This window comes from Cryptomeria japonica, chromosome 6 (assembly GCF_030272615.1).
Source record: "Cryptomeria japonica chromosome 6, Sugi_1.0, whole genome shotgun sequence".
NCBI lineage: Eukaryota > Viridiplantae > Streptophyta > Pinopsida > Cupressales > Cupressaceae > Cryptomeria > Cryptomeria japonica.
Window position 1 is genome coordinate 614,380,025 of NC_081410.1, and position 23,796 is coordinate 614,403,820.

Here is a 23,796-nt window from a genome sequence, read left to right on the forward strand (position 1 = left end):
TAGAACCATTAGAGACCTCGAGCAAGATTTCAAATTTGATAGGCTAATGGAAAAATTGTTAACAAAGCAAAAAGAGAAATATCTTTTGATGTTGGCAAAATCTGAAGCTAAACTACCACAAGACTTTAACATAGAAAGCTTGAAACAAGATGTGGAGGCAAGTAACACCCAAAACATAGATGATCCAAATAACGAAGATGTGAATAAAGAAAGTCATGAAGAAACAAGGAAAGAAAGGGATGACACAATAAAAGAGCGCAGTGATAAAAGAACTCATGAAGAAACAAGAAGAAACTATGTGGATAATCCATTATCAAACCTTACTCAACAAATGCAAACTCTACAACAACATATACAAGACATGAAAAATGGAACAAGCTCCAAGAAGTATTCATTAGAAGATATATGCCCATATCCTTTCAATAAAAAATTGAACATGATACCATTTCCGCAACATTGCAAGATTCCTAAATATGATAAATACGATGGAAAATTCAATCCTCAGGATCACATTAGGGAGTTTTGTAATATGATCATGGAATTTGCTCATGATGAAACTTACCTTATGCATCTTTTTCCTAGGAGTTTGAATGGGCAATCAATGGAGTGGTTTTCAAGATTACAATCCGGAATCAAATCTTTTGAAGAACTTGTGAATAGATTTATTTCACAATATGCCTACAATATAAGGAATGAGATAACAATGTTGGATCTCTGCAATGTTAAACAAAAGAATGGTGAATATTTTATGATCTCCTTACAATGATGGAAACACATGTTTAAATAGGTATCCTCGAGATGTACCTGATCAAGAAAAGATGGACATATTCTTTGATAATCTTATTAGTGAAATGAGTTATCGACTAAGAATGCAATGTCCTCCCTCTTTTGCCAAAATGATCGAGAATGGTCTAAAAATAGAGAACACAATGGTAAGGAAAGGAGAGCTAAAATACAACAACAACAACAACAACAACAACAACAACAACAACAACAACAACAACAACAACAATGACAAACCCAAGTTCTGGTAAAAAAATAGGAATGTCAGCAATGAAGGAAATGACAATAATAGTACTACAAAACAACAACCAATTTTTAATCTATCAAGTCAAATCTCAAGCAATAACAATCCAGAAAACAATAAAGCCAAGCCCTTTTTCTCCAATCCTTAGAGGAAATTCACAAACATTGGAGAACCTTTGGAATCAGCTCTAAAAACTCTACTTGCCAACAAATTGATTGTTTTACCAGAAGCAAGAAGTTATGAACCACCAGTCAAGCCAAATTGGTGGAATGACAATCATTTTTGCAATTACCATCAGAATAAAGGACACCTAACAAATGATTGTTAGAGATTGAAACACCTTATCCAAGATCTAATCAATAATGGAACCATCACAGTGGATAGCCATAAGACAAATGAATCACACCTAGCTTTCAAAACTCCACTTCTGAATTATGACAAAGGTGAACCATCCCAATTAAAAGATGACAAAGGAAAAGCCAAAGTGAATTACACTTATACATATGATGATGTGGTAAATGTAGTCATTGTTAAAGATAATCTATCTTCAGAGCCAATCAATGTTATTACCTTTCCAGGTATAGAAAAAAACCCAACATCCACTTCACAACAATACAATTTAGTAGAGAAATTACAAAGAATACCCGCTCAAATATCAATTCTGGAACTTCTCAAGGTTTCACCTATGCATAAGGAAATTTTGGAGAAAGCTTTAGTGGAAACAACAGTTTCAAAAGATTTGGATGTAGATCAGTTCCAAAACATGGTAGGGTACCTTATAGCTACTCATTGCTTATCATTTTCTAAAAATGATGACGCATCCTTACAACATCCTCACAATGCTCCCTTACATGTTGAAGTCTCCATTAATAAAACTCATGTTAAATGTGTACTCATAGATGGAGGAGCTGGCTTAAACATTTGTGCATTAAGTTTGATAAAAGATTTGGGATATTCAGAAAATGCAGTAGACTCAAAAAAGAAAATAACCATCAAGGCTTATGATGAAGCAGAATGTTCTTCTAAAGGAACTGTTGTGCTACCAATAAAAATAGGACCCATGGAAAGGGATACATTGTGTCAGGTTTTAGATTTAAATCTCTCTTACAACATTCTTCTAGGATGACCATGGATTCACAAGATGCAAACAGTTCCTTCTACATATCATCAATGTGTGAAATTTCCTCATGAAGGACAAGAGATCACTATAATTATAGATTCTAGTCAATATTGCAATAATTTGAAGCCAACACAAGATACAAGAGTTCCACATAACATAGAATTAGTATATCCTACCAAAGAAATTCAAGCAAAGTTATGGGATAATTTTGAGGAAAAGCTCAAATTAAATGATGAAGGAATGGGAAAATATTCTTTGCATAATTTTCCACTTTCCCCTAAGTCATATGGAAAGCCTAAAAATATTCAATCAAAAACATCAAAAAGATCAAAACATATGTTTAAAGGGACATTTGTTAGTGCTGGAACTCTTGAAGAAGAAAATGTAGACAAAGACATTCTTGGTTGGTTCTACAAGGATGAAGATAAAACTATAGCAATAGCAGCAGAAGTCAATATTCCCATAAAGCAATATAGCAAAGGTTATGAAATCATGCAAAAAATGGCATATGAAGGAAAAGGACCAATTGGTAAGCAACATCAAGGTATTTCAGAACCTATTTGTCTACACTCGCAATCCAAAGAAGATAAATCCGGGCTTGGATATCTAAAATCCAATCAAAGGCAACATAATCATCAACAACAAAAGTGGAGAAAGAAATCAGTTTCTAAAGAAGAAAATTGGCAAGAAAAGCTACATCAAGCGGTCGAAATAGTAACCAATAAACAAAAGAAGCAAGAAGAACATGAAAAGAAAGAAGAGGAGATTACCATCAAAGGTAAAGTAAAATCTTGTCAACAAGTTATGAAAATACAAACAAATGCAAAATCTAAACAAGATATTCCAGAAGTAGTAAAAATAGAGATGGCAGAAATCAGAGAACTTTTTGCACCATGCAACATTCCAGTATGGTATAGTGAAGTAATCCTAGATCAGGATTCAGAGACAAATTCAAATGAGTATGAATGGGGTCCAAATATCTTATCTACTACATCAAGTAAAGAACACAATGAAGACCAAGAAGCTATCACAAAAGAAGACTTGTCTATTAGAAAACAAAAGATGGAGTTAGAAAGAAGGCAAGAAAAACTCATAATTCAAAGAAAAGAGGCGTATGCAAAAAGGAAAGGGCATGAAAAAGACAAAGAAGTAATGCCACAAGAAGTACAAACAAGGATAGATCAAGCAAATGGAAATACAATATTTTCATTAAAAGAGGAACAAGATGTATCCAGATGTGGCAGAACCATAGAATAATTAAGAGATAGTCAAGTTGGATTGACTATTAGTCCAGAAGAAGTTGAGTTTGAAAGGAGACAAAATATAGCAAAATAATCCTCTTTATCATGTACACAAGTATGTCAACTCCAAAATGAAAATGAGGTCATTCAAGAAGGAATTTGTAGTATTAAAGATGTGTGTGTTGATATAATTCATTCATTTAAGGGACAAATGTCAGTTGAAGAACCACTTGAGTGTGAACTACAAAATGCTAATATTGATTTTGTTAGAACTAATTCAGAGACGCTTGAGAAAGACAATTCTCAAAAGCATTTAATCTATGACAATACCTATTCTATGCCAAGTTATGATCATTATGTCATGAATGTTGAAACACCTAATGATGACAGTGATTATGATTTACCCCTTCTTCATCCTGAACTAATTGATTGGGATAATTTAGACAACCCCGAACTGAATGTCTTTTCCAATGATCATGACTTAGTCGTGTACCTTAACGTTGTTGAAACCATCCGACCTAAGATATCTTCCATTGTAGAATCAAGTAATGTTTCTCATAGTCAGGAGAATGCCAAACTTTCCAGTCGCAAAAACCGAAATAAAACAAGGAAAGAGATCTATTGTTGAAAACCATTTCATGGAAACACTAGATAATCAAAAGGGAAAATAAAGGACGCATTTGATGGTGAAAATCTCTTTGAGGTGCCAGAAGATGGAAATTTTGACATTCTTCTTGCATATTTTTAAGAGAGATCTTCTATCCTGATAGAACCAACAGAAGTAGTAAACATTGGTACATCAAGGGATCCTAAAATACTTCATTATGCTGCCTTATTATCAGAAAAAGAGAGGAAAGAATACATGGAATTCTTTAAGAAAAGACAAATAAATTTTGCTTGGTCCTATGCAGATATGCCAGGACTTAATTCAGATCTTATCATGCATCATCTTAATGTGGATTTAAAAGCAAAACCAGTTAAGTATAAGCTAAGAAAGATGCATCTGCACATTGCTCCTCTTGTAAAAACTGAGCTGAAGAAACTATTAGAAGTGGGTTTTATAAGAACTATTGCTTATCCAGAATGGGTTTCAAGTATTTTACCAGTATCAAAACCAGATAAAAGCATAAGGGTTTGTACAAATTTCAGAGATTTGAATAAAGCATGTCCAAAAGATGATTTCCCGCTACCAAACATTGATATCATAGTGGACTTGTTAGCAGGGCATTAGATGTTTTCATTAATGGATGGCTTCTCAGGATATAATCAAATAAGAATCGTACCTGAAGATCAAGAAAAGACAACTTTCACTTGTGCATGGGGAACATATTGCTGGAATGTTATGCCATTTGGGCTTAAGAATGCAGAAGCGACTTATCAAAGGGCTATGAGGACAATTTTTCATGATATGATGCATACATTTATGGAAGATTATGTCAATGACGTACTTGCAAAATCTCATACAAGACAAGAAAATTTGAACATTTTAAGCAAGATTTTTGATAGGCTAGAAAGATATCAATTGAGATTAAATCCAAAGAAATGTGCTTTTGGGGTAACCTCTGGAAAGCTCCTTGGGTACATTATATCAGCTCATGGAATTGAAGTAGATCCTGAAAAAGTCAAAGCTATCATGGAGAGGGAGTCACCTAGGAACATAAGTCAATTGTGATCTTTACAAGGAAGATTGCAATCAATTAGGAGATTTGTTTCTCAGTTAGCAGATATATGTCTTCCATTCACCCATTTTCTACATAAAAATATTCCATTCAAATGGGATCTAAAATGTGAAGAATATTTTTTGCAAATAAAATAATATCTTATGAGTCCTCCAGTATTGGTATCACTAACCAAAGGGAAACCATTGTTGCTCTATATCTCAAAAAAAAATGTATCATTAGGAGCTCTCCTAGCTCAACATGATGATGAAGGAAAAGAAAGAGCAGTTTATTATATCAGTAGAATGCTTGTTGGCTATGAATTAAATTATTCCTCAATAGAAAAGACATGTCTAGTAGTTGTATTTGCAACTCAGAAGATGCGACATTATATGTTTATTCATTCTGTGAAACTAATAGCAAAGATAGATCCTCTTAAATATTTGTTGAGCAAGTCAACATTGACAGGGAGACTAGCCAAATGGGTTATGATACTAAGTGAATTTGATATAGAGTATGTTGACAGGAAAGCTATCAAGGGACAAGTTATCGCTAATCAATTGGCTGATGCACCTTTACAAAATGACATTCCTTTGCACATCGAATTTCCTGATGAAGATATCTTGACAGTAAGTAAAAACTTTTGGGAATTTTACTTTGATGGTTCTTATACACAATATGGATCAAGTGCAGGAATCTTTTTCATCACACCTCAAGGACACACAATTCTCAAATCATATAGATTGCGGTTTCCATGCACTAATAATACTAAAGAGTATGAAGCATTGTCTATTGGGCTTAAAATGGCCATTGAATGGAATGTCAAAGAACTACATGTCTATGGTGATTCACAACTTATCATCAACCAAATAAATGATGAATATAAAACAAAGGATGATAAGATTATGCCATGCAAACAACTAGTGGAGGAGTTTAAAGAACACTTTAAAGAAATATCATTCACTCAGATTCCAAGAAATAAGAATAAAGAAGTAGATGCAATGGCTACAATAGCATCTCTCTTGCAAAATAAGGACAATCAACAACATTACGAATTTCTCATGGAAGATATCTTAACCCCTACCATTCAATCCCAACATACCTACCAAATTTGCCATATATCAGGAACCAGTCAATCCTCATACGGTCAAACTTATCATTATTTAAAAGAACATATCCTTCCTCTCGACTTACCTCACAATCAGAGAAGGAATTTTGTCTATCAGTCCTCTCGCTATACTATTATTGCTGATATCTTATATAGGCATGGTCTAGATGGTACTTTGTTGAGATGTCTTGAACAAGAAAAATCTGAGAAAGTTCTTAACAACATTCATGCAGGTATTTGTGGCACACACTCAAGTGGTTTAACATTGGCTAAGAAACTTCTTCATATGGGTTACTTTTGGCCTACTATGGAGAGAGATTCATTCACATATGCTAGAAAATGCAAACAATGTCAAATCCTTGGGAATCTCATTCATGCACCAACACAAGAGTTATATCCTATGATAGGATCATGGCCATTTTCACAAGGGGGCCTTGATTTGGTAGGAAAGTTAAATCCCTCATCTTCTAATGGGCATAAGTTTATTCTGATAGCTACTGAATATTTTACTAAATGGATTGAAGCAGTGCCTTTAACAATAGTGACAGGAAAACAAATATCATCATTTATTTTGAATTATATAATCTATCGCTATGGAGTTCCTATGACCATTATCACTGATAATGGAAGACCATTCAAAAATCAAGATGTGAAGGAGCTATGTGAACAATTTCATATCCAACATAGGTTTTCTAGTCCATATTATCCATAGGGAAATGGTCAAGCTGAGGCATCAAACAAAAATATCTTGAAAATCTTGAAGAAAACAGTCGATGAAGTTGGAAAAGACTGGCACATTCAGCTAAATCCTGCTTTTTGGGCATACCAAACTAGCATCCTCACTCCAACAGGGGAAACTCCATATTGTTTTGTCTATGGATCAAAAGCCATATTACCTATAGAAGTAGAGATACCTTCTCTATGAGTATCCTTGCAAGGTTTTATACAAGAAGGAGAACAATGAGTCTCTTGACTCTAGGAACTAGAACTGATTTAGGAACGTTGCCAAAATGCAACAAATCATTTGAAAGTATATCAATAAAGAATGGCAAGAAACTATAACCATAGAGTCAAGCCATGCATTTTTCAAATTGGAGATATAGTACTAAGGGAGAATCCAAGAAATCAGTACAATTGAGAAAAGAAGGGAAAATTTGAACCAAATTGGCTAGGACCTTTTGTCATAGTAGCAACATATGGATCAAGAGCATACAAGTTATCTACCCTTGAAGGTGATTGGTTTGGTGAACCTATCAATTCTATCCATCTCAAGAAATTCTATGCTTGAGATATAAAGTCCTGAAAAAAATCAACAAAAAGCATATAAAGTCCTGAAAAAAATCAACAAAAAGCATATAAAGTCTTGAAAAAATCAACAAAAAGGATATAAAATCCCTAAAAAGTATAAAACAAAAAACAAAAAAATGCAATAAATTTAGATGGTAAAAACCTGGTAAATAGACGCTATCTAAAAAGCAAGTTCCTCCATCTATGAGATCGCTTTGCACACCTATCCACTCCATCCTATCGCATCTATCACTTCCATATATCTTAGCTTATCCATTCCATCTTTCACATCCATTACTCTGAACCATTTAGCAAGAAATATGCAACTTACCAACAATTATAATTCTTTGACATACTTGTCGTAGTCACTGTCTTAGATTTTATCAAAATCAATCATATCTGCATTTGTATCCCATCGTGGTTTGGATCTTGATCAATTCATCCATTCATAATAATTTTTGTTTCCACTGGGGCCAAAATCCTAATTCCTTCGCTAAGGTGATCTTTTGAATCTTTGAAAATCCAAAACATTCAAAAAACTTAGAAAAACCAAAAACACCTAGGATTTTAAAATAGATAACGAGCAACAAAGCAACACAAATCAAGGCATTTCATCAGCAACTGAATCATGAAACTCAGAAATCGAAGAATCAACTAGCAAGTAATAAAGGATTATCAAATATCATTCATTAAGATGATTATATCAGTTAATGACCATAAGAATAGGTGAATGACATGCAAGATTAAGTGTTTATATATTGATTTTATTGCTAATCATGTACTCTATGCAACTCAAGGATGTCCATGACTAGAGAAGTTATGATGGGGCATGATTATTTTCTTTGATTGTTGTTTGTGGTTTATCTCTTACTATGGTATGTACTTGTCTCAGGATATGATCGACAAAAGATCAAGGAGGACGTTCCAAGTCATGCAATGAAAGGAGATAATCCTTGTCTATTCTGCAAGCAATACTTAGGTCAACTTGATCCATTATATCAAGTTGCTTGTATTAAATTTCTACATCAAAATCTATGTAAGGAACACTCAGGTCATATTGAATCATTATGTCAAGTTGCTTGTATTTTCTTACAACATTTTAAAGCTCAATGATGAAATCAAGCACTGTTACAAGATAGCATATGAAGAATGGCAGTACAATTTTTAGTTAGATGATTTTGGATTAGCTCATTATTCATCTACATTATAAGCATTCATGGTCAGTTGCATTATAAGCATATTATTTCATTAACAGATCAACGGTCATAAATAAAGATTGAGTATACTTGGACAAACAAACACAATTTGCATTTAATCATTGTAGGTGCATTCATTTTTAGAATCATTTTAATCATCATCCATTTCATCTAGTTGTATATAAATCATTGCATTAATTTGCATTCAGTTAAGTGCATTTCATTCATCATGTGATGTATCATCATTATTATTTGCATTACCATTCCATTAACGATCATTTAGTTGCATCGTTACACTTAGATTCATGAACATTACATATAAAATAAAAAACATTTCATGTAGATCATTTGTATTTACATCATCATAAGCATTAAAGCAATCATTCATTTGCATTTGCATCATATACATATCATTTAAGTTAGTAATCATTTTCATTTGCATCCAAGATCATCAAAATAAAAAATCAACAAAAGCATTTATCATTGCATCATCATATAAAGCATCATCATCAAATAGAATAACATGCATAAATATCATCATCCATCTAATCATGCATCCATATAATCAAAGCATAAAGCATCATCAAAAAATAGAGTAACATAATAAAGATCATCATCATATAGAATCCATGTCTGCATATAGATCATAATAAAATAATAAAAGTTCAAGTGTACAATGATATCAAATAAACAATACAAGTGCCTCCAAATCAAGTCACGGCTGTCTTGTACCACTACCACCTGACTCCATCTGTCTCTGTGGCTATGGGCGAGAAGATCATCTAGATGCCTGTCTCCCATGATCATCACTCCTCTGAGGAGGTCCCATGACCCCACCACTGCTAGTATCCATCAACACGGTGGTATGATAAGTACCTGCTCTTTGGCTCTCTACAATTGCCTCCTCATATAGTCGTCGCCAGTGGGAAGTCTCCTTCCCAGCCCGAACTAATGCTCTAATAGTGTCAGCTGAGAGAGTACCTGATCCAACCTGTTGAATATGATCAAGAAGGCCCCAAGTATCCTATTGTCTCCTAACAACTCTATCCCTCTCAGCTATGAGAGTCTGCACCTATGCTCAAAGCTAATCAATCTGTGCTCTAAGACTATCAATGGTCTCATTCTTTGGCACATCATGCTCTTGTGCATCCTTCTCTAGCATATCATGCACTAGTGGATCCTGCTCTGGTAAATCCTATTGTGGTGCATCAACCCCAATCCCCTCCTCACCATCACCCTATCTAACTACTGGAATCTCCTTCCGAGTAGCTCTCGCAACCCATAGTCTAATAAGGGGAACATGATCCTCAGGATCCTCATCATCTCCACCATGAGCTGCAATAACCCTAGGGTCTGGCTGAATCTATCCAAAATCAATGCCTCTCCAGCAACCCCCATCAGTCCACTAATCCTGCCTCCTCCTATCAATGGCAACCCTCTCGGTGATCTCATACCTGCCCTGCCATGCTCCCTCCTAATCCATCCAACATCCCTCCCACCCATAGGATGTGGTCTCCCAATCCTGCCAATCAGTCCAAACAGTCCTCCACAGACTCTCAATCAACCTCCTCTCCATCCAAGTCTCCTACCACCACCACCTCCATTCCCACCCTCATCTCCATCTCCCCTAGTAATACAAGGAAATGGATGAGCTAGTATGTACTGAGCATAATCTGCAGTAACCCCAAGATCAAGAATGTGAAATCACATATCATAAGCCACTCTCAGAGTAGCAAGAAACTCTGAGCAAGCAATCTTAAATGACAAGGAAAGTCCCCAATCTCATCTATCTCTGTACTGTTGAGCATATATCATCACACCAGTAGGCATAGGCTAGATCATACCAAAGTATCTAAGAATGCGACTAATCAACTGTCACTCAACAATGTAAGGAGTTTGACCAATGAGATATCTACTCTGCATGATAAATGGTAATGTTCGTACATCATCCATCCATGGCTCGCAATCAACATATGGTCTCCAAGTAATGCTATCCAATGAATCAAGCACCCAACGGCAATACTCCATCTTACCCAATTTATGCAAAGTAAAGATACCTGCATAAAAATACACATATGGCTGCCTCTCTCCACAAACTCTATGATAGATAGGCTAAGTCATGGCAATGTGCATCCTATAGACAAACTAGCACTCTCATCATACACCACCTGATGAAGATCATGATATAAATGTGCCAACATACAAACACCCCAAGCATATCGAGTACGATGCTGCATCATACTCAGGAGAATCTCACCCCATCCAACAACAAAACCTCATGCTCACCTATTAGGACAAATAAATCCTCCAATCAAACCAGCAAGAATCACAAGGAGAGTCTTGTAATACATCACCATATCCTCCCATTAGATCTCTCCTCTAGCAATGCTATCATCAACAAACATGGCTCTGCAAGCCTCTGTCCCAACATGATCCTTAAAATCACATTGTACTAACTCGCTATTGGCATTTTTGATGTTTATGATGTGATTGTCATTGATGGACAGACACTTGCATTGAGATCACTTTTGTATGTATTTGTTAAAGCTCAATCGATACATGTTCCAACTGGTATGAAGCATTATAGTCCTTAGACTATTGGTGTTTTGCAGAAAGTGTTTACCGATCTAAAGCGGTATGTCAACCCCAAGCGGTTCGAGGATCTCAAGCGGTATAAAGGATCAAAGTGGTGGGAACACATATTTCCCAATCTTCATTTTGTCAAACTGACAACCAACATTTTGCTTGAACTGGTATTTTGTATAAACCGGTAATACTCTATGATGAGTTACCAACCGGCATTTTGTGATGAGTTACCATCCATCGATTGTTTGATGGTGCCGACACTTTAACGGTGCTTTTTGTGTCATGTTACCAAATATGTGTAGATGCATTGAACTTAGGAAAGTGTATTGTAATCCTATTGGATCGACATGAAATCAGATTCCTTTATAAGGACATCATGTCTAGGGTTTTAGGTTGTTGATGTTGTGGTTGCTGTTGGTGAAGTTGATATTGTTGCTAGGGTTTAAGGTGGTTGAGGAGTCAGAGAGAGTATGAATGTGTAGAAGACTAAAGTAATGGTGGAATGCATTAGAAAAGAGCTATAGAAGATCTAATCAAGCAATCTGCACTATTTGCTAGATCACTCACTTGTTGATTACTCACATCTTCGACAAGTCTGTAGCCCTTAACTAGGTAGGCCCAAAAACCTTTTGTGAAATCCTCTAACAAGGTGGTTCACATCTATGGATCTAAAATCCTCTAGCAAGGTAGTCTTTAATCAGACTTATCTCCTAATAGAGATTGAGATTCCTAGCAGGATCTATTTTGGTAAAGAACATTGTAAGACCTTAACCGGTCTGGTTCCTATTCTGCAGATAGTTGCTTGTGAGTTCCATCTCACCGTGGTTTTTCCCATTTGGGTTTCCACATCAAAATCTCATGTGTTATGGTGTTTGTGCTTTTGTGGGTGAATGCATTATTTTCTATTTGGTTTGCATGTGTGCTAACCAGTTTACTGTTAGTCTTGCAAAGTGTTTAAGTGCAAAGATTTTTGGCATACTAATTCACCCCCCCCCCCTCTTAGTATTCATCAATTGGTATCAGAGCCTACCTTTCTATAAGTTTAACCACTTGGAAAAAGATATGGGAGAATACACATTGAGGGAACCTACTCATTGGCTCACTCAGTCTGAGCAAGCCTATGATGGTATTATGGTCAAATACAAGGCATCTCAAGAAAAAAGGAGAGAACATGCAGGAAAGTTGATGGAGCTATTTGAAAATAGTTCCTCTGATGAAGTGAACATGGAAGCCTTGATTCAAGAAGTAGAAAAGTTGAATGAATCCAATTCCAACTTGAGAAAATAATTGGAAGGACTGACTATTCGAATGTGCCAAGAGCTTGAGAATCGGAGGAAAGCTGAAGATCTGGTCAAAGACAAGGATCATGAAATCTCCAAGTTGAAGCAAGAGATCAGTGCCCTAACTACTCAACTCCATGCGAGAAAAGTGGAAAAGGAAGAAATGCAAGGAGAACTGAACATTGCCATCTCTAAGAATGAAAACCTGATGGAAACAAATGCTGCTATTTCCAAAGAACTCTCTAAGTCAAAGGAAATACTTCCTAAGTTCAACAAGAGTACTGTCAAGCTAGAGCAAAAGATTGAATCTGCCAAACCGGTTAAGAATACCAATGGACTTGGTTATTCTGGTTATGAGGAAGGTGAGACCTCTGGTACAAATGCTAGAACATCAAAGAAACAACCGACATCAAATGATAAAGGTAAGCAAAAGTTTAAACTTGTTTGCTTTAACTGTCTTAAAGAAGGACATACTACAAATGTGTGTAGGAGTAAGGCTTACAACAATTTTCCTTTATCCTAAATGATAAGCCTAGATCCTATAGATTCAATGGTAACTGTTATGCATGCAACAAGTTTGGACATAGAGCATCTGAGTGCATATCTACTATGAATAACACTGGAAGATATCCTCAGAGGACCCAAGGAGTTGGTCTTGAACCTTTTGTGAACTGGAATCACAACCGGTTTAGTGCCTTCAATCATCAGCCAAGAAGCGGTGGCTATCAAGCGGCAACCAGATGGAGAGAAAACTATTGGATTTGTCATGGCCATGGTCACACTGCTGCAACATGTAGAAGAAAGAATGGAAACATGAACAATGGACCCTAGAGAGCACCTAGATTGGTCTACTATCACTGCAACAAACTAGGTCACATTGCCAGATTCTGTAGATCAAGAAAGAGTATATCAGATGATATACCGGTCACCCCAGAAGGAAAGATTGATATTGACATTGTTCAAGCGGATATGAACAAGACCTGGAAGAAGAAACCAACAGTGTTACTAGAGGAACCAGTTTCTGCACCTAGTGTGGAAATCACGAAATCGACAAACTAAGCTTCAGAAAAGCTTAGGGGGAGCAAATGGAAAAATGTTCCGAACCCCCGGTTTACACTGGTATGTGATACCTATCAATAGGCAGAAGACCGGAAATGGTAAAAGGCAAATTAGGGTTTATGCCCTAATGGTGGAGCATTAATTGCGGTAGGTGAGGAATATGTTTAAAAGGATTTTTCAAATCATTTCTCACTATCAATTTTCGAAGCGAAGGAGGTTTTCAAGTGTAGAGCGACGACAAAACGATTTGTGCTGCGATTCTGAGAATTTAAGGAACCTTGAAGGAGATTCAAATTCAAATTGCAAAAGGTCAAGTGAAGAACGCAAAGTGGTGATTCTGCATCCGATGGAGTGTGAGGTGGAGAAGAATTTGAAAGCCCTAAATTCACGATTTTTGAAAGGTATTTTTTGAATTTTCAGTTTCTATCATGGCTTCTGCATCCCATACTAGCTCTAGTACATCTGTAGATTCAACAAGCTTTATTCAACGCAAGTCTAGATATAATGCCCTACCACAAGTACCAGCTACTATGATAGTAGAAGAGGGAATCTTAGATTACATAGATTGTAAAATTGAAGACCTAGGGTCTCTAGCAATTCACTCGTAGCTAGGTTTATTTTGTGGACAAGATAAAAAGATCAAACCGGCGTATAGTATCTTGGAGAAGAAGAAGCTCCACAATGCTGTTTATTTCCTGGAGGATTTCACAGATGATCACATTAGGATCATTCTGAGCAGAGTTCATGGTGACAAGATGTACCTAGAAAGAATGCATGACATAACACCACAAGCAATTCATGTCATCACCGGTTTTTGCAATACAGGGGAAGTGCTAGCCCTAAGGACGGTAAGCAAAATTGAAATGTCCAAGATCACTAGTTCAGTGAGCAACTCATGAGCTATGACCATCAATTCTATCAAGGATGATTTGGTGAAATATGCATGTATGGTGATTGGATACCGAACATTCTCAGCCAGCAAAATTAACTTTGTATCTGCTGCAGCGGTAAATGTTGCTTACTGGATGATCAAGGAGGATGCATGATTTGACCTATGCACTGGTATGCAAAGGCAACTCCTATTGAATCTAAAATCAATCAAATAGGATAATGCATTGAGGTTCAAGTTTGGACAACTACTGGTTGGGTTATTCTTTTACTTCCAAGGCTACTTTCCAGGAGTAGGTGATGTCCAGTGGTCTGCTGACCAACCGGTAACCAAGCAAATCAAAGAAAGCATTCAAGTAGTTGGAACCGGTTACCCTGAAGTTTTGAACAAGTACTTTGATGAGTTCAGATGCAAAATGAGTCAGAGGGTGAGAATATCAGGTGATATTGTCAAGAAATATGAAGATGATATTTGTTTCACCATTAAAGTGGATCAATGCATGATGGAGGCTGTTGAGCCTAGATAGGAGGAAGTGGAGCCTATGGGCTATGAGGTAATGAATGATATGCTGGAAGGATATGCCTCTACCCTTATTACCTCACCATTTGATCCAAAGGAAAAAAGAACCGACACCTACCTAGAAAGTAACACTGGTTGAGGAACCCTCAGTAAAGAAAGGAAAAAACCTTCAGTGAAGAAGGCAAAAATAATGCCTTCAACATCGGCACCAGCTACTACAGCCAGTCCTACAATGACCAAGCGGTCACCAACTAAAACGAAACCTGAAGTGGCACCTGCTAAAGTGTTCGAGAGAAAGAGGAAGACAAGGAATACCTCTCCAGACTCAGAAGAAACTGTGTCTAAGAAAAAAACCAAAGAAGACACGCCAAGCAAAGAAAAAGACAAAGAATGAACTGGCATCATCGGCACCGGTAAATATTGACATCTCCTCCTACAAACCTTTGACACATTGTCAAAGAACTATCAAAAACATTAGGAGAAAAGTGTTGAATGATTTGATTGATTGTTTTGATGACTTTAATGATGATGAAAAGGAAGCAGTTGAAAAAGAAATAATTCATTATTTATGTGTTAATGACTGGTCACCTTTAGAAATTGGATCTGAGACACTGGATTCTTTGTATAAGTCCTTAGACAATAAATGGCACATTGCCATAGAGAAGGAATGGGAAATGAGAGAAAAAGTTTTTGCTAAACATTTTCCTGATGTATCAAATTCATAACTGTTTGAAGTAATGAACAAATACAAAGGCCTCTTCTTCATGAGAAGAAGAAGACTTCTGTTACTTAAAGGGAAGGGAAAAGAAGTGCTCAAGAATACACACACCCTTGCTCTAGAAGCTTTGAAGATGCATAGAGTGGCTGAAGCCAATAGGAAGGCTGATCAAGAACCGACAATAAAAAAACCAGATGAAGTGTTTGATGATGAAGGAAAACTGGTCGTTGAACCTATTGACACTATTTATGTCGATGCTTTGGATGGAGAAGATGCTGCTCAGGGTACACCATCGGAAGTTACAAGACAAGAGAACTAGACAGAAAAGGAGGTAAAGCTAAAGGAAACAGAGGACAAAAAGGAGGAAGCAAAGAAGCAAGCGAAGGAGAAGAAAGATGAAGAGGAGAAGAAGAAGAAAGATGAAGAGGAGAAGAAGAAGAAGGATGAAGCAGAGAAGAAGAAAAAGGAAGAAGATGAGGAGAAACAAAAATAGGAAGAAAATAGAAAAGAAGAAGAAAAGAAAAGAAAAGAAGAGGAAGAGGATGAGAAAAAGAGAAAGGAAGAGGAGAAGCGAAAGGAAGCAGAAAAGAAGAAGGAAGAGGAAGATAAGGAAGAGGAGAAGAAGATGAAACAGAGAAACGAAAGAAGGAAGAGGAAGAGAAGGAAGAGGAAAAGAGAAGAGAAGCAGCAAGGAAGAAAACAGAGGAGGACAAGGAAGGAGAAGCGGCAAAGAGCACGTAGATGGAGACACCTAAGGCAACCGGTAGTCAAGCATAACCGACTGACCTCACCAGTCCCATTGACCTCCAGTCTGCAAGTGAAATGGAGCTACTACAGAGCATCAAGGTTGATCAAGAATGCCTTGAGGTGTTAAGGAGGAAGAAGGAGGAAGATGTGATCCAAGCTGCGGTGGACACTCTTACTAATTTATTACCCAGTACAAACCTCCCCAATACTGACTCATCATTGGCACAACTAAAGCTCCTATGCATAGTAGTAGATGATCAAGTGCAAAGCTTAGAAGAGGTAGCAGAGGCAAATGCTAAGAAAGAGCATCAAAAGGCTCTAAATATTGTTCTAGTGAAGAAATTAAATGAGCTCCAGACTGAACTCCAAAAAGCACAAAAGAATATAAGGGATGCTCTGGATGAGGGGAATCTTCTACTTAGCAAGATTTGCCAACCCCATCTATTCTATGATGATGTGCTTGCACAGAAGCAAAAGCTTCAATCTGACTTGCAGTCCTACATGAGCACATTCAAGCTACCTTATGACTCCTTTACAGCCTATGGGCAAACCGTTCACCAGTTTCACATCCAAACAACAAAAATGGAGCATGAGATTAACACCCTGTATCGAGATTTGCAAGAGCTACAACTAGTTCTACTCCCACGTCTACAAATTCTTCAGAAGTGCTATCTAAATCGGGATGCCTTAACAGTGACACAGGAGATGAGCATAATTGACGCCATGGAAGAATAGATCTCCCACATGCAGATAGAGAAAGAAGTAGCCACCTCCCTACTTGAGTCCTGGTCTTTATCTATGAAACAATTCTTGCAGGACTTTAAATCTGTTTTTGACAAGTTTTATTCCTTATTGTCATAAACTTTTATTATTTTAATACCAAATGACAATAGGGGTTGTTCAGCTATACCTTGTCATTGTTGGCAAAGGGGGAGAAGTATTCTAAGGAGGAAAAGTATCTGGTATTTAAAATTTTGATGTATGCTCTGATATCTCTATGTGCAAAATAGTTATACATTGTATTGTTAAAGGGATAGTGTATATGCTTAGGGGGAGCAATTTTGCTAATGGCATGATTTTGTTGTAAAACACTTGGATGTCAAAATTTTATTTTCCTAAGTGTTTCCATCAATGCCAAAGGGGAAGATTGTTGGCATTTTTGATGTTTATGATGTGATTGTCATTGATGGACACACACTTGCATTGAGATCACTTTTGTATGTATTTGTTAAAGCTCAAATGATACATGTTCCAACCGGTATGAAGCATTATAGTCCTTAGACTATTGGTGTTTTGCAGAAAGTGTTTATTGATTTGAAGCGGTATGTCAACCCCAAGTGGTTCGAGGATCTCAAGCGGTATAAAGGATCAAAGCGGTGGGAACACATATTTCTGAGTCTTCATTTTGTCAAACGGGCAATCGACATTTTGCTTGAACAGGTATTTTGTATAAACTGGTAATACTCTATGATGAGTTACCAACTGGCATTTTGTGATGAGTTACCATCCACCAATTGTTTGATGGTGCCGACACTTTAACGTTTCTTTTTGTGTCATGTTACCAAATATGTGTAGAAGAATTGAACCTAGGAAATTGTATTGTAATCCTATTGGATCGACATGAAATCAGATTCCTTTATAAGGACATCATGTCTAGGGTTTTAGGTTGTTGATGTTGTGGTTGCTGTTGGTGAAGTTGATATTGTTGCTAGGGTTTAAGGTGGTTGAGGAGTCAGAGAGAGTATGAATGTGTAGAAGACTAAAGTAATGGTGGAATGCATTAGAAAAGAGCTATAGAAGATCTAATCAAGCAATCTGCACTATTTGCTAGATCACTCACTTGTTGATTACTCACATCTTCGACAAGTCTGTAGCCCTTAACCAGGTAGGCCCAAAAGCCTTTTGTAAAATCCTCTAACAAGATGGTTCACATATATAGATCTAAAATCCTCTAGAAAGGTAGTCTTTAATCAGACTTATCTCCTAATAGAGATTGAGATTCCTAACAGGATCTATTCTGGTATAGAACATTGTAAGACTTTAACCGGTCTGACCTTAACTAGTCTGGTTCCTATTTTGCAGATAGTTACTTGTGAGTTCCATCTCACCATGGTTTTTCCCATTTGGGTTTCCACGTCAAAATCGCATGTGTTATTATGTATGTGCTTTTGTGGGTGAATGCATTATTTGCTATTTAGTTTGCATGTGTGCTAACCGATTTGTCTGCTAAACTGTTTTACCGGTTTACTGTTAGTCTTGCAAAGTGTTTAAGTGCAAAGATTTTTGGCATACTAATTCATCCCCCCTCTTAGTATTCATCACTCACCAGTCACTGGGATGTGCAGAATCCTATACACATCCTCGAGTGTCACACTAATCTCACCCGTGGGCAAGTGAAAAGTGTTATGCTCACTATGCCATCTCTCGGCTAACACTGTCAACAATCCTCTATCATGGGTAATCTCAGGCATATACAACAGATGGCGTAAACCAGAGGCATCTATATGTCTAACCTCAGCCCGCGTCAGCTCTGGCACTAAATGGCATATTGCTGGTAATTTCTTTCGACACTAGAGAACATCAAGTTTCTCCTATTTATCAAGAGAATTCAATCAATCATCAACTATCTATCTATCAAATTAAACTGAAGCAACCTACGCTATCTATCTATCAAATCAAATTGAAACAAATTAAGCTATCAAATCATTTTAAAAACCTATCAATCATGGTTTTCTATCAATCAATAAGTTCAATCAAAACTCTGCTAAGCTCTTGTATTAGAAACTAAATTGGTTTCTTAGAGCTATTCAATCAAGCAATCAAATCAATCAATCAAGAAATCAAATCAATCCAATCAATCAATCAAGCAATCAATCAATCAAGTCCCTATTCATCATACATATGCATCAAACACGTTAAATCTAATCATCAAAGTGATTTTTAGCTTTTGCACTTATCAAAAACATCAATTTTGAGCATATGCGCTATCCTATTGAGAAAAAGCACTATCCTTTGCAAAAGCGCTATCATCCTTAGCATATGCGCTAAACCTAAGAACATATATGTAAAACAAAGCAAAAGCGCTAAGTTTAGCTGCAAAAGCGCAAACAAACAATTCCAAAGCGCTATCCTATGCAAAATCTCTATCATCCTTGGCATATGAGCTACCAAAAAGAGCATAAGCACTAATCTATGCATATGTGCTAAACCTAATTGCATATGAACTAAATCTACATGCAAAAGCGCTAACCTAATACCGAAAATCGCAAAAAAAAAAATTCAAAATTCAAAAACATGCCTAAAAACATGAAAAGTTGCACGACAAGTTGAAAACAAAGCTCGGGATAAGATACATACCAGATACCCTTACTCAGGAGGTCGCTAATATCATCAAACACGCTCAAAATGATGGTTCTCCACAGGAATCACCATTTCACCACCTCACCAAGAAAATTTTCTTCACAAAGCTGACAAGGATAACAATGAAATTAAAATTAGCCTTGGTTAATTTTATATTTACTATTTGAAGAGTAATTAATCCTATTTGATGGGGTAATTTATTTTGTTTTTTAAAATGAATTTAATTGACGAAACTCTTTTTATCAATTATCATGAGATCAATCGTTCAAACCAAAGTTTTCAAGAATTTCATGATTAATCTCCTGAGGGGGCACACAATCAGGATTTTCATCTTCATCAGGCGCATTATCAAGACTTGATTTAATCTTTGAAACAATGTTGTTTCGACATCATTTCAAAGAGGGGCAAAATGCATACACATAAAAATGGCTATGAGTGATTAAATAAATATTTTATATTTATTGAATGATTATTCTTCTATTAAATAGTTAATTTGAAAAGATTAATTTATTTAATTCATTTTCATGTCTTTCTATTAATTAATATTTTATTAATTAATTCATCTATCCTATTCTTCTAATTAATTAAATATCTAATATTTAATTATCTCCTCCAATCAATTAAATATCCAATATTTAATGGTTATTCTCCTATCCTATAGTCTCAAATATTAAATGATTTCTTAAATTATTTAATCTTTCTTATCCAACTCATTCTTCCATCTCCACTTCATCTTCCCTTTGCCAACTCATCCATCATGTGGCTAAGGAAATTAATATTTCTTAAATATTAATTCATCTTTTATCTTCAACCTCCAAATTTAATGAATATTGTGTACGTACACATATTTCATAACCATCTTCTATATTCTCTCCAACACCCCCTACATCTTAGGAAGGACTTGAGTCCACTTGTCCTATCATGCCTAAATCTTCTCCAACCATCCCTAGATTCCCTCAGTCAGCAATCCAGTCAAGGTGAGATGAGTGACACTTGTCTTCTCCTTCCCCCTTTCTCTCAACCTTCACCTTTGCTCACAACCATCCAAATCTGTAGATCTGATCATGACCGTTGATCTGAGCCACATCCTCTCATCCTCTCAAGGTCTATAAAATCAAGAGCTTCAGCTGAGAGAGAGTTAGACTTCAAGTGCATTTTCAAGCAAATCATTTGTAAAACTTATGCATCCATGAGTTTTAATCTTGAAGAAAAATATCAATTCTCATTTAGCATAATCATTTTAGCAAAATCATGTAGTATTTCATATCATAGGATCAGTTAACTACCAGTTATCAGTCCATTCTTCATATGCCATCTTGGAAGCTATTAGTGCATTGTTTGAGAGCACACCATCTGCAACTAGGAATAGTGGAGTTAGGACACAATGAGACATAGAACATGAAGGTAATATTAGTATTTTTATTTCATATGTATTTCATGTAGTTTCCTTGGTTGAGTTTGGATTTCTTGCAACATTTCCATTTGTATTTTGTGAAACTAACTTGTTGCAGGTAACATTATGAGGATGAAATTAAAGTCAACACACCTATTACTGTGGATAGTTAACTTGTGAGTCCCATCTCACCATGGTTTTTCCCAGTTAGTTTTTCCAGGTATAAACACTTGTGTTATGGTGGATGTTTTACTTGTTGTGGATGCTTTAATAACACTTTGGATTGCATGCATAGTTTTAAGTAAAATGGTTAATTGCCTTTACCAGTCTATGTTTGAAGTTGTTTTATTTTTGCTATCACTGATTCACCCCCCCCTCTCAGTGCTTTATAAGTCTATCAAAGGACACAGTTCACGAGGAACCGATAATGACTGATACTTCACCAAGTGGTGAAGTCACCAGTGCAAAAGAGGAAGTTATTAAAGTTAATAAACCATCAGAGGAGAAGGGAGAGGTATCTAGCAAGGAACCGATAGTGAGAACATCATTGTTGTCAATTGAGACCTCCCAGGTAGAGCAGAAGAGCATAACTGAGATGAGTTCTACTGAGCTCATGATGATGGTTGCTTCGAATATGATGAAGGAAGGATCTATGGAAAAAGGAATTGATCAATCAATCCCAATTTTGCATAGACTTGTCCTAGAGTGCCATTTTGACAAAGGAGCAAGCCCATCCAACAAGATCAAAATAATCACTAAGCACATTTCTAAAGATTTTCAATCACTGCAGCAGATATCTAACCAACAAGCATTAGAGAGATTAACATGAGCTAAGAGAGATACTTTTGATTAGATGATTGAATCAGAGAAGAAAGAGAATACTAATAAATTGAAGTTAATTGATAATGCTTTAAGGAAATGTACTAATATTTATAGAGTATGCTGTAACACGAGATTACTTACAGTAGATATAGATAAAGGGATTAAGGATTCACAAGACAAAATTGTAGGTATAGTCAATTCTTTTGATGAATCCAATTCTTTGACTACATCTATTGATGGACAAATTTTGGTATTAGAAGCTCAAGTTTTAGATCTTGAAAGGGATAAAGAAAAAATCATTAGGAGAGATAAAGGGCTTAGAGGATTGGTGAGTCCCCAGTTGGACTCCTTGAGTGTACATAAGAAGGAATGCATTGATATGGTTAATAAGCCCACACTGACAGAGCTTAAGGATAAAGAGTCCTATGTTCATATTCTTAATGGACCTGTATCTATTTTCGACACATTCAAATCCAGTTGGGACACCTATCTAGATCTTTTGGAGAAATCCTATCCAAAGATTATCAAGTATATTTAGCTTTGGTAAGGTGTTTCGGGACACATTCTTTGTACAGTATTTCATTCTTTGTCCTGATCTTTTGGTCTTTTTTTTGGCATTGATGTCAAAGGGGGAGGTATAGGTGAAAAATATATTCTAAACATCGGGAGATAAGGAATATTTGTACAGTCATGATCACCGATGGATATTAAGCTTAGGGGGAGCAGTCTCAGGGTGAAACCGGCAGATGGAAACCATTATCATTTTTCACATGAGTGTTGCCATCAATACCAAAGGGGGAGATTTTTGGCAATTGACACTCATTTGATTGGTTTCATATGTTCTCATTGATGGAAACATGTTCCATCTTCATTCTTTGGTTTGGTTCTTCACCCACACTGACAAGTATCTTTACCGATAGGAATAATTCTATGGGTACTGGCATTACAAGCCGACATGGCTTACAATAGGGTACCGGTATAGGAGGCTGACATTATTTGGGAGATCCAACAATCAGTGATTCATTTTGATATTTATGTATATATGTATTGAGCCGACATGTATATTCATTTTGTAATTATGTATGTAAGCTGACATGAGTCATGAAGGAGTGTAAGGGTATATAGATCAGTTGATTAGATCATTTTGTGATATGATATATGATATATGATAGAGATAATTGTAATGAGAGGAATATTGATGTTTTAATGCAAAGATCATGTAAGAGGTTATTCCAATAAGGGTTTAGGGTTTCAGAACCGGAACAGTCAAAGCTTGAACCGAAACTCAATCAGGCATAGTAGATGCATTAAATGAGTTTGGTTTTATGTTTTCTTATTCAAAGTGACTGTAGTCAATGAGACTCTTTTGTGATGAGCAGTGTGATCTAGGTTGTAAGCCTTCCTGCATGTGTAGGACCCCATATTATGTAATATATTTTCATATGTCTAGTGAATTGATATTGTGGGTCACAAATCCCACCGTGGTTTTTTCTCTTTGAGGTTTTCCACATATAATTCTTTGTGTTATGGTATTCATTTGTGTGATTGGATTATTGATTGCTTTAATTCTTTCAATTATATATGTACTGGTTTACTGGTTGGTGAATTCATGTTATTATTAAGTTTAAAATTGAACATTCTGGTAGAACACTGATTCACCCCCCCTCTCAATGTTCCTGGATTCCAACATAATGCATCGTGAGATTCTTTGATATGTTGATGGAACTTGAATTATCACACCAGATGGGAATAGGATTAGAGATGTCCACCTGTATGTCCTTGAGGG